The sequence below is a fragment of the Danio aesculapii genome, chromosome 3 (assembly GCF_903798145.1).
Source record: "Danio aesculapii chromosome 3, fDanAes4.1, whole genome shotgun sequence".
NCBI classification, from domain to species: Eukaryota; Metazoa; Chordata; class Actinopteri; order Cypriniformes; family Danionidae; genus Danio; species Danio aesculapii.
In genome coordinates this window covers 42,115,796-42,128,841 of record NC_079437.1, presented here as the reverse complement: position 1 = coordinate 42,128,841, position 13,046 = coordinate 42,115,796, and positions in this window count along the sequence as shown.

Here is a 13,046-nt window from a genome sequence, read left to right as displayed (position 1 = left end):
AGAACTCTAGTCCATCCATTCATAGTAATAATAATAATATAGTTGCCAAAATGTAATTATTATTATTATTATTATTATTATTATTATTATTATTATTATTATTATTATTATTATTATTAGGTGTGTGTATGAATGTTTCCCAGTGATGGGTTGCAGCTGGAAGGGCATCTGCTGCATAAAACATATGCTGGATATGTTGGCAGTTCATTCCGCTGTGGCGACCCCAGATTAATAAATGGAAATGGACTAAGCCTAAAATGAATTAATGAATTATTGTTGTTGTTGTTATTATTATATTATTATTAACATCACCGACAACAGCATCCAATGTTATTCATTTACTAAATAATTTGACTTTCTGTGACACATTTGGTTCACCGTCACGGCTCTCATGACAGAATGTCATTTAACAAGGTGTCCATTATTAGATTCAATGGTTAACTTTCCATTTTAAAATGTGCCAAGTTAGATTTGATGTGGGCAGCTTTTCGTCACCATTTATTTGCATCTATTTGGGATGTTTGCAGTTTATTTGTGAGTTTATTAAGAGTTAAATCTAAAAAATCCAGGACTTCATCAGTGTATGAGTGTGTGATTATTTTGAAAATACATTTGTAACCAGAGGTGAATTAAGCCAGTTAAAACCTCAGAAAAAAAAAAAAATCTTTTATAAATAAAATTTTTTAACTGATTTTTTAATATTTTTCTTTATTTAATTTATTTAAAATCTGTATATAAATCATGCTTTTTATTTGAACTGTAAAAATGCAAAACGTTTAATGTTAGGTTTTACTATAACTAGCTGTGGTATAAAAAAAAGTTGTGCCAATTTAGACAGCAAAGATAAAGTATTTGAATGAATTTACTATTATAATAACATTCACCATGGAAACACTTAATTCAGATAATTTATCCAATTATAATAGCAAGAGGGTGTCATGGTGGCGCAGTGGGTAGCACGATAAGGGGCGGATTTAGTGATTTTGGGGCCCTAAACAATTCCAGCCAGGGGGCCCAAAAGATCTAAAATGCTCCTTTTGTTCTTTTTTTTTTTGCTGTTTTGTTCTCATATCATTCGATCTCATTTTCTACATTTTATCTTAACGCAAAATGATAACAACAAGTAAAGCACCTTGTAAAACTTTTGAAACGATTTGTTTTCTTAAGATGAATTCACAACTAAACATACTTAATGAACTATTTTTGGAGTTTTGGGAGTATATTTACAGTTCTGGTTGCTTTACGACTTGAAAGTCCTTTAAGAGTATCAAAATACGTTTTTAAATCAGCCTTGAAATGGGAGAAGCCTACTCTCATTTAAACTTGTGTACATAAAACTTGCTAATAATATAAAAAAATTCTATTTCATTTTTAAAAGTAGGGGACACATTTAATTCACATTTGGGTGTTTCCCAGTGTTGGGTTGCAGCTGGAAGGGCATCCACTGCGTAAAACATATGCTGGATAAGTTGGCGGTTCATTCCGCTGTGGTGACCCCTGATTAATAAAGGGACTAAGACGAAAAGAAAATGAATGAATGATAGCAAGAATTATTACAATATATGTCAACATGACAAAATATATTGAAAGATGTTGGTAATAACACCATCATCTTTCAGCAATGTCTTATTGATCTTACGCTGACGCACAAGTGGTCAAGTAACGCACACCTTATATTGTAAAACATTTCACAAATTCTTTTCCATAAAATTAACTCAAGCCTTCGAGTATGACATGCATTTTATGAGCCTATAAAAGAGCTCCTGCCTTGAACTATAAAGTATATCTGGAAATGTCCAACTTTACAGGCATATGTTTGCAGATGGTATAATAAAGTATAACTAAACTCCAATAACAAATAGAAAAAAAAAACGACTACCGCTGAGAAGAGAAATTGAAAAGTAGCCAACGCTTCATATCATTCTCTGATTCATTCTTAAACTCAATCAGACCTTCACAATAAGGGTGGCAATCGTTGATTTATGTGATGGAAACGGTCTGTTGGATACGGTTTTAAAGAAGAATGTCTTGACATTTAGTGCTCCAACTCCTTCAATTTGTATCAAGTAGCTACAGACACTCCCTTCCTTCTTATCAATTTGGAAAATGTGTGGATTGCCAAGGACAGGATGGCAACATAGGCCTTTTGTTTGACCAGCAGCGATAAAAAGGAAGACTGTGAGCACTCTAAATCCCAACAGATAAAGCTTAGCCATGCCGAGACTTGGTGTCAAGCAATGCCAGAGCAAAATGTCAGCATAACGTTCTGCTGTTCTTGAATGGTTATTGGTTGATAATTTGCTCTCTTAACACTGAAGTGTATAATTTGGACTTTATAAAGCAATTAAAATAGTTCAGTGTATGGAAATTGTATCTCATATAGAGCATTGATGATCAGAACAAAATGTAATAAGAATTTCTTGAGTCCTGTCGGTCTAATCTTTCATTTCCTAAATGTTCCACACAGACACATTTTATTGAAACATTATCCAATGCTTCCACTTATGTGTCATTTACAGTGTGATAAAGAACTGAACTGCACTGGACTGGTGTTCAGATAATACAAGAGGGTAAAGAGTTCTACAACTGTAGATCACCAGTATTGTAAGCGCTTTAAAAGATAATAAAGACAAATGAGTGGGTGCGTGTAAAATGAGGAGAGCCTCTAATCTATGCTGGAATGCACTATCACTCCATGTTGATTAGTTCATTAGTCAGAGCGAGGGCAATTTCAAGGAGATACAAAAAGTTGTTAAAAAAAAAAAAAGGACTTTCCATGTTGTTGTTTTTACTTTCTGGCTTTGAAAATAATAATACATAATTTTGCATATTCTGAATATTCTCCCAGTCTTTTCAATAGAAAAAGTGTATTATTTTACCTGAATTCATCCTGTTGTTAATAATTTTGTTTATTATTTTTGAACAAATTGTAAAAGATTTAAGAAAACCTCTCATCTAAAAATGCTTGTTGGGAAATACTATTCTAAAAGAAAAATGCCTCCCAAATATATCTAAAAATATATTTAAACACTGGTGAGTATTTAAATATACAGAGAAATACACTTTTGGTATGATAGCATTTGATAAAATCAACCACAACGTTCTCCTTAATAGTTATTTTGACGTTACTGGGTCTGTATTGGAATTATTCAAATCGTATATGTGACAATTCTCACTTTGTAGCAACTGCAAAGGTATCATAATGATGACCAGCTCATTTCAGAGCAAGACTTAAACAGTTACTTTTCATATTGTATCTACTACTCCTAAAAATATCATTAAAAATATACAAGAGTTAGTTTTCACTCTAAGGCCAATGATACCAAACTCTCCACAAGGCTCGATGGTGGACAAAATGATTGGAACATTAAACAAACAGGGGAAATTTAAAGAATATAAAAACATTTGACTATTTTGACTCAGTTGAACTGATTTTACACAACTTATAATCACTTTTTTTTTGCTACACTGTTAAAAAAATCATGTGGTTCCACAAAACAGCTTCATATAAAATTAAACTTTTTATTTATTTATTATTATTATTATTTTTTAAATTTAATAGCATTGAACATAAATCAATTAAGTTGTCAAAAAAAATCTCAAGAATTGTGTTGTTTCAGCTCATTTTAACTAAGTAGTTTGAACAAGCAGCAGAGATTTGCTAACTGTATAGTTTTAATACATTACAAATACATTAGCTACAGTGGTTATTAGGACATTTCATAGATCTGAAAATATTGACCCTTTTTTGCCAGTTGCCCCGAGCACAACAAACATCAGTGAGCCATATTGTACTTTTTAAATTCACTTCATTATTATGTCATACTTTTACAACAATTGCAGCAGCAGATCTTTTTGCTGTAGTGTCAGTATATTTCCTGAAAACAATATGAATACATGGCTTCTGCAACTCAAGCCAAATCCTTTCCTCTGAAGCTTGTAAAGGAACATAATTGTGTGATAGTATAATAGAGTAAAACATCTTTTTGATTTTCAGTAAGGGAAATGAACTAAATCTTCCTAAGATAGTTCCACTCAATGTTTTATATGTTTTACTTATTGGACCAAATAAATGAAGAAATAAACACCTATAGAACATTGCTTAACTTTTGAAAAATGTTCTTTGTCTTCGGTCAAGAGCTTGTGTATATAATTTAATCGACAATTGAATTCCAAATTAATAACTATTCCAATAAATATATTAAAACAACATTACCTGACAAAAGTCTTGTCGCCTATCCAAGTTTTAGGAACAACAAATAATAACTTGACTTTTAGTTGATCATTTGCTATCAGAAGTGGCTCATATGAAAGGCGAAGGCCTTTAGATTACGCTTATTTTACCAAAATAATATATGATCATGCCTTGATTTTTAATTAGGACAGAGAGGTCTGACTTTGCTTAGACAAAAGTCTTGTCACTTAACAGAAATAATGTACATTATAGAATATAAAGTCATGATGCAGTGGAAAAAGAATGAACATTGTTAATGACTCCCATGAGCTTGGAGGACTGCATTCATACATCTCTGCAATGACTCAAATAACTTATTAATAAAGTTATCTGGAATGGGAAAAAAAAGCATTCTTGCAGGACTCCCAGAGTTCCTCAAGATTCATCTTCAAAGCCTCCTCCTTCATCTTACCCCAGACATGCTCAATAATATTCATACCTGGTGACTGGGCTGGCCAATCCTGGATCACCTTGACCTTCATTGCTTTCAGGAACTTTGATGTGGAGGCTGAAGTTTGACAAGGAGTGCTATCCTGAATTTGGGCAGCACAAATGTCTTGATACCTTGACTGATTTCTGTGAGAATCTTGGGTCCATGCGGGTTCCAATAGGTCTTCTGCAGTATTTGTGATGATTGGGATGCAGTTCAACAGATGATTCATCTGAAAAATCTACCTTCTGCCACTTTTCCAACTGATCAACTAGAAGTCAAGTTATTTTTTGTTGCCCTTACAGCTGGGATCGACGACAGGATTTTTATCAGTTAGTGTAATTATTATTTTTAAACAATGGTTGGCGGCAAGCCAAATTAGTTCACAGGGGATCATCCTGGTGCTCGCTGGTATGATTTAGTCCACTGCCAGCCAGGCAGTTTTTTATTATTATAATTATTAAATAATATATATTAGTATTAATTTTTCTTATACAGCAGTATATAGGTGGAACAATTTATTTGATTACTGACATTTTTCCAAATATCCACGTTTCTGTTCAGTAGAACAAAGAATTTTATACAGGATTGAGATAAACTGATGGTGAGAAAATGAATTTTCATTTTTGGTTGAACTATCCTTTTAAGGAGATTCTACAGTGCCCTACACAACAATAAATCTACAATAGCACAAGCTCTGGTGCAGCAATCACTCTTCAAATTTAGCCAGGGAGTGAGAGAGGTGGAAGAAAAAATCGTTTTAACACATTGTTTGACATGTAATGCTTTTCTAAATATTGGATCCAAGTCATTTTAAGATGGATAAAATAAATAAATACATTTGTCAGTCACTTTGGATAAAAGCCTCTACTAAATGAATAAATGTAATGTAAATTTAAAACTGTTTGTTTTGCACTATAAGGTGGAGACAGTTCTGTTTGTAACACTAGAGCATGAATAATGATTGGGACCGTTTTTTGGCATTGAGATGACTGGTGAAAATTTCCAGTAAAACTAGTTCTTATCTTTGCACAGTATATTAGGCTGATGATCCTTGTTGAAGGGAAGCATAAAGATATTAGGGAAATTGGGGAAATTGAAAAGGGAAGAGATGGGGCCATTAAAGACAAAGCCTTTAATTGTGTTTGCATGACCAGAGCCTATGAAACGAAACAAGCTCTTCATAACATCTTCAGCAAAGATAAAGTAGGAAATAGAGTCAAAACTCCTATACTATTCAATTTTTTCAGGCATCGTTTATTTACCAAACATTTACCTTGGTAGGAGTGTAATTTTCCAGCCTGAAATTGTGTCCCGGAACATCCCTAAATGCCATGTCTCAAAAATGTTGCTATACTACATATGCTGTCAATGGCTAAAGTGGAACAGCATATTCCATTTATTTCCTCAAGACTAGATTATTTTAATGTTATAAGGCAGTTTCCCTGCAGGTCTAACAAGCACAGTTCGAGAGGCTTAAATCTGAAAGTGGACAGTGTTTAAAACTATTGATTCATTTATAAAAGAGTCGACTCCTAGTACTTCAATTGAATCGTCTTGAGAACGAGTCTTTAGCTGTTTTGGCGTGACGTGGACATGAAACGTAAGCCCCGCCCAGTTGTTGCACGTGCAAACCCGGTAAAATTGAAACCTGCTGTCCCGCCCACTAGCAAAAGAAAAAGAGGCTAGACACACACTGTTGCAGACGCTGGTTGAATTAAGTCACGCTGTGCTCCGCTGGATATTATTGGAAGTGTGAGGGAAAGTGTGCTATTTTCTCTACCCAAAGATGAAACTGTGAAGAGTCAGTGGTTGAGGTTTATTTTTGCTAAAATACTACAGCATTATAGCCCAGCCTTGTGCAGTTCGAGTGCTTCTGGAATCTACACGCTTACAACGGAGGATTCCTCAGTCGTTTGTTAAAGGAAGGATCAGAAAAGACTACTGATGTAAGGGACTATGTCAGAACATGGACGCGTGCTGCTTTGTTTACAGATTTAAATGCGTTCGTGAGCTTGCGTTCCACTGCCGTTTGTCGTTGCTACGGCCACCGTCAGCTGTTCTTACACACGTGCACCAGTCAAGGTTCAGAATAGTTCAGCTTTTGCCACTGTGTGGATTAATACTGAATGTGTGTCATGGTTCAGAATAGAGCAATATGCTAATGTTTAACTGCACACACATACCTGCCAACATCTGTCCCTGAAAATCCGGGAGACCGGGGGGGTTAGGTTCGGGGTGAGGTGTCTGAATAACACGCAGGGCCGGAGCAAGCTGAACTGGTGCTCTAGGCGAACGGCGATCACGCCGCCCTCAACCTGAGAGTGAAAAAGAAAGTGACCGGTTCGTGGATGAAAGTGAGGACCGGGAGGGAGGGGGTGGTTGTCGTGGACGAAAGTGAGGACCGGGGGGCTCGCAGACGCCACCCTCACTATTCTGCCGCTTATGATGGCCAACTCGGCTCTATGAACGCACTGGCCCTGATAACACTGGTGAGAACCGGGTACTGTGTACTATGGTGTTAGGAACTACTATGAAGCGTGTTTCGGAACGCTGTCGACCAATCGCAACAGACTGTCATTGGTCCAATCAGCACAGATTAGCTTTGCGCTAAGGAGGGGTTTGGGAACAAATCAGTCGCTAAATGATTCATACGAGAGTCGCTGGGATAGTTAGGTAAAAATAAATGCAGATTATAAGACCGTGAAAGTGTTTTTTGACCTTGCATGCATATTAGACTGTTGTTGGAGACCCTTACAACCAAAATATGACCCTATTTCATGTATATTAGGGGCTCTTTTTAACTTTTTGGGTTTTACAGTAAATAGAAAACGCGTTCACATTCTCTGTTTGTGTGTCGTGCTTAAGAATGGATTGATAACCAGTTTTACGTTTACTGCGATTTGGAAAAGTCAAGGTTTTAAAACTGCGACATTTTTCTATAATACCATTCCTGCTGGATATGTAAGGTTTTTTTTTTTGTTTCTTTTTACATGTTTTCATGACTAATTTGCTTTTTTTCCACATCAATAGCTAATGGTCAGCCATTGATTCAGCAAACATTTAAAAAACGAATAGCTTATGCACCAACATTTCAGTGGCTTACTTTATATCCAAAGAAAAGCAAGATATCCAAAGATGCCTTTTTAAGTTATAAAGAAATCTGTGTTTTTGAAACTAATGAAGATTCTCAAAGTCAATGATTTATTCTAATTATTTAGCCTGACATGTTTACTGCTCCAAAATATTTTAAATAGTTCTTTAAATGAAATGTATTTTGTACAATGGGGTGAAAAAAAACAGATATATATAAAAAAGTGATATTTTTATCTAGTGTTATCACACTATCAGATTCTTATACCGGCCCCTATAGTCATACCTCTGATGTATTCCACAAATACCCCTGTGCTTTGTTTCAATGAGAAGAAGTAATGCACGGTCATCCAGGCTATATGTTAATGCACACAGTGCTCGTGCTTGTGGGCAATATACTAACACTAAGGAAAAGAAGCTGGTTAATAAAGTCATTTTGTTTTAATGTGCTCACAAAAGTATTCTCATAGCCTCATAATATTTCATCTAAAATATCTATTTGTGTTCACATATAAACAAATGTCTCTTTGGAACTACACGAGGGTGTGTAAATAATGACAGAATTTTTTGAGGGTGAACTAACTGATTAATTAAGGAAACTGTACTCTTTCCTGAAGCTATGTACAGTCGAAGTCAGAATTATTAGCCAATTTAAATATTTCTAAAGGTGATGCAGTGGCGCAGCAGGTAGTGCTGTTGCCTCACAGCAGGAAAGGTCGCTGGTTCGAGCCTCGGCTGGGTCAGTTGGCATTTCTGTGTGGAGTTTGCATGTTCTCACTGCGCTCGCGTGGGTTTCCTCCGGGTGCTACGGTTTCCCCCACAGTCTAAAGACATGTGGTACAGGTGAATTGGGTAGGCTAAATTGTCCGTAGTGTGTGAGTGAGTGTGTATGGATGTTTCCCAGAGATGGGTAGCGGCTAGAAGGGCATCCGCTGCGTAAAGGGAATAAGCCGAAAAGAAAATGAAATATTTCTAAAATGATGTTTAACAAGCAAGGAAATTTTCACAGTATTTCCAATAGTATTTTTTCTTTTGGAGAAAGTCTTATTTGCTTTATTTTAGATATATATATATTTTTTTAAACCATTGTAAGGTCAAAATTATTAGCCCCTCTTTTTTAAAGCTATTTTTTTTATTGTCCACAGAATAAACCACTGTTATACAATAATTTACCTAATTACCCTAACCTGCCTAGTTAACCTAATTAACCTAGTTAAGCCTTTAAATGTCATCACTGAAACTAAAGTTGACTTGACTTCAATGGCTGATTTTGCATAAATGCAATAATTCTGGTCTACGTGTCAGGACTGCACACACAAAACTTATTTTCTCCGAGATGCATTTATGTATTTCAAGAGAACCGTCTCCGTTATTTACTCATGAAAATATGAGGCAGGCAAATCATCATGAGAGGAAGGCAGATACTATATGCTGCTCCCCATTGTTCTGAGAATGATTACAGAACTCGGGAAACTTGCAGCATTTGACAATGTTTTATCGTCATATTAAATGAATAGATATTTACATACAAAAGGCGGTATATTTTACAGCAGGTGAAACATGAACTTTCAGGGAAACTCATTGATAACAGCATTACTCTTCAGAGTGGAACTTCAAATGATAATTTTCTTGAGCAAACATGTTTTAATTTGCTTGACACAAGTTTCATTTTCTTTTTACAGATGGAATAAATAAGGAAAAAACTTTGATTAAAGTAAAAAAACAAAAACAAAAAAAACTTATTTATATTATTAATCCATAGCTGTAGGAGTTACTGGCTATTACGTAAAACGTGAAGTAAAATAAGGAAATAGGAACAGAAATTTAATGTAATGCACACAAAGAAGTACATGAAAGTTCCCAGGAAGTTATCAAATATCAGCTGTTATGATTGTTTTATGGTGCATTATCTGGCACAAAATTCTCTCAATAACAGAATCTGACACACATCTGAGGTGTTGTTATGATGTCAGTTTCTGTAAGTGTGACAAACAATAATCAAATGTGGTAGTTCAAGATTACCATATTTGAATATGTTTCATGTTTCTAAGATCCTCAGGACAGTTTTATGTGTGCCAGTCATTCATCAAGTGGACAGGACACCGAGAAGTGCAGTAAATCCTTTTGCCTTTAATTAAAGCAGAAGGAGAACATGACCAAGTTCCTAAGGTTATGGTAAACCTGACAAGCTTACAGCTGCGATTCTGATTACTGAAATTAAGCCCCTACTGGAACCTTTGGTTTTAGTAAAATAATTATTTTCCCCTTCCTACACTTTATAAAGTTAAGTAATTTAATATCAAAAACTTCGGCTTCCATGTTCTAGGCTTAAAATGATTTAGTGCACGGTACACATAAGTTTTTATGTGTCTTTATATACACAGAGTCTTTATATATATATATATATATATATATATATATATATATATATATATATATATATATATATATATATATATATATATATATATATATATATATATATATATAATACCTTTAAGTTTAATTATTTACTAAATTGTGATGTTTGGTAGATATTATCACAGACAGATGTCTACTTCCCTTTGTCTTTAAGCAATGAACATAACTGAGTTTAGAGAAAGTGGGAGGTCTGTTACAGGACAAGGAAACATTGAAGAGCCCTTATTTACACCTTAAAAATATAATTCTTCCTTATAGTTTCGGTTTTAATGGAGGTGTGGGGTCAGCTTAACAAATAAATAACAAATGATCAGACCATCATCTTTGTCATGTAAACATAAAACGTGTAATAGTAGTATAGAAACATACACTGCCTGGCAAAAATCTTGTCGTCGATCCCAGTTGTCTTCTAGTTGAGAAGTTGAGACTTCTAGTTGATTATTTGAAAAAAAGTGGCAGAAGGTTTTTCATCTGTTGAACTGTATTCCAATAATAACGAAGATCTATTGGAACCTATGGACCCAAGATTCTCACCGAAATCAGTTAAGTTTGGTGAAGGAAAAATCATGATTTGGGGTTACATTCAACATCAACAGCCTGAGGTATCTAGACAGTTGTGCTACCCATTACATTACAAACCACAGCAGAGGGCAAATTCTTCAGCAGGATAGTGCTCCTTCTCATGCTTCAGCCTCCATATTAAAGTTCCTGAAAGCAAAGAAGTTCAAGGTGCTCCAGGATTGGCCAGCCCAGTCACCAGAAATGAACATTATTGAGCATGCCTGGGGTAAGATGGAGGAGGCATTGAAGATGAATCCAAAGAACTCAGAGTCCTGCAAGAACGCTTTCTTTGCCATTCCAGATAACTTTATTAATAAATTATTTGAGTCCTTGCAGAGATGTATGGATGCAGTCCTCCAAGCTCATGGAAGTCAAGCACAGTATTAATTCTTTTTCCACTGCATCATGATTTTATATTCTATACTGTACATTATTTCTGTTAAGTGACAAGACTTTTGTCTTTTGAATATACCCCATCTATGTAATGCCAAACAAAATATGTGATTTCTTAAAAATCACAACATTCAGTTGCATGTCCACTCTGATTCTACTGAGATATACTGTTATAAACATAAATAAACGTTAAGGTAAATAAAGCCGAGTATAGAAATGAGTAATCTTGCTTAATGACTAAACTCCAGATACTAATAAAACAGGATTACTTGTACAGATTATTCTTACCCATTACATGGCATCATGGCACTGATGCTATTGGATTATTTCTGCATGAGCTGGTGTATGTAGCTTGTTTGGAAGCACGCCAATTCTATAGGCAGAATGTGATAGCATCATGGTATGATGCAGTGCAGCATTAAGGCCACAAATAGGTTCCTGCAATGCATGTCATAGAATTGTAATTGTCTGAAGAAAGACGCTTGAAAGCATGTCCAAGGAGTGACATGATGACATAGTGTCTGGTTCCCTTCAAAACGAACGTTGGGGTTACAAATGTAACTTAAGACACTCACTTTCAGAAGGAACTTGGTACAGTAAGAATTTAATTCGGTTTCCGCAGTCAGAACTGTGCCTAATCACTAGTGTGATCCTTTCGTAAGGGTACATATCACAACAGTACGGTACTAAAAGGGTGTAGCTAGACTCACTTCTGAACGCTACTGGTTTAAAGTGAATCGTCAGAAAGTGCATCAAGTGCAACAAGTCAAGGAAACAACAACACAGGTGGCTCTGTTTTAAATACAAAGTTGAAACATGACACAGTGAGAAAAAAAACAACAACAACGATGACACAGCAATGAACCATGCTAAAATAAAGCTGGTCTCTTCTTGTGACAAACGCCCACATACCAAGAATCAAGAACAGGATCTGCTGTATATCCTTCATTCTTGTTTACAGAGGCATTCGCAACGTGTGAAAAGTGTTTTGGATGCCTGTTTTTGAATGCATTTGTCAAACGCCAAAGGGTGAACGACTCTATGGTTTTCCTCTTTGTGTGAGAATGACATTGATTACAACTTTCTGGCATACACCAAGCATACCAAGTAAGGGTATTGTTTGCAGTGGAAACACATGTCTGATCAGGGCCCATTCCAAATCTTACCGTACTGTACAAAACTGTTCCATACCGCTCATTGGAAACAATGCATGAAGGAACAACAATACTAATGCCGCCACAATGAGGAAGAATGTCTGCCCATTATGGCTTTGTAACACTGAAACAGAAAGCTGCCGAGTACAGAAGAATGGATTAGCCCCAGGGGACCTGAAATCCTACAGTTTAATCAATGTCTTCACTACAAAACCCAAGGAAAGTGTTTGAAGAAGACAAACTTGCTGAACTAATATTTAGATAAAGCTTGGAAGATGCTACACTACTGGTCTAGTGGGTTCTGGATCCTAGACTACCCTGTGGCACAAGTTTGAATGGTCGATATAAAGCCAAGACTGGACATAAAAGTTAGCTTCAGAATAGAGTTTGTACAAACTGTACGCAAAAGGGTGGCAACCCACATAGCAAAATATCTCTGGTCCACACAATTAGCTTTTTCTTGGCCCACATGCCGCAGTGAATTACGGTGCATGACTGGACCAAGTCTGGCTTCCAGACAAGAACCAAACATGGACCAAATCTGGGCTAAATCTCAGCCAAGTTAATAACCCATAACTGAGCCTGAACTGGGCCAGATATGTTGGTATGTCAGTACTGCAATGAAACTGATAAACCCATGAATCATTGTGCTTTAGGCGTGCTTTTCTCGAAGCGACCTGATTGGTAGAATTGTTGTTCTTTATTTGAAAATAATCAACATGTATTTTAAATGTGGGTCAAGATAGGCCAAACATACATG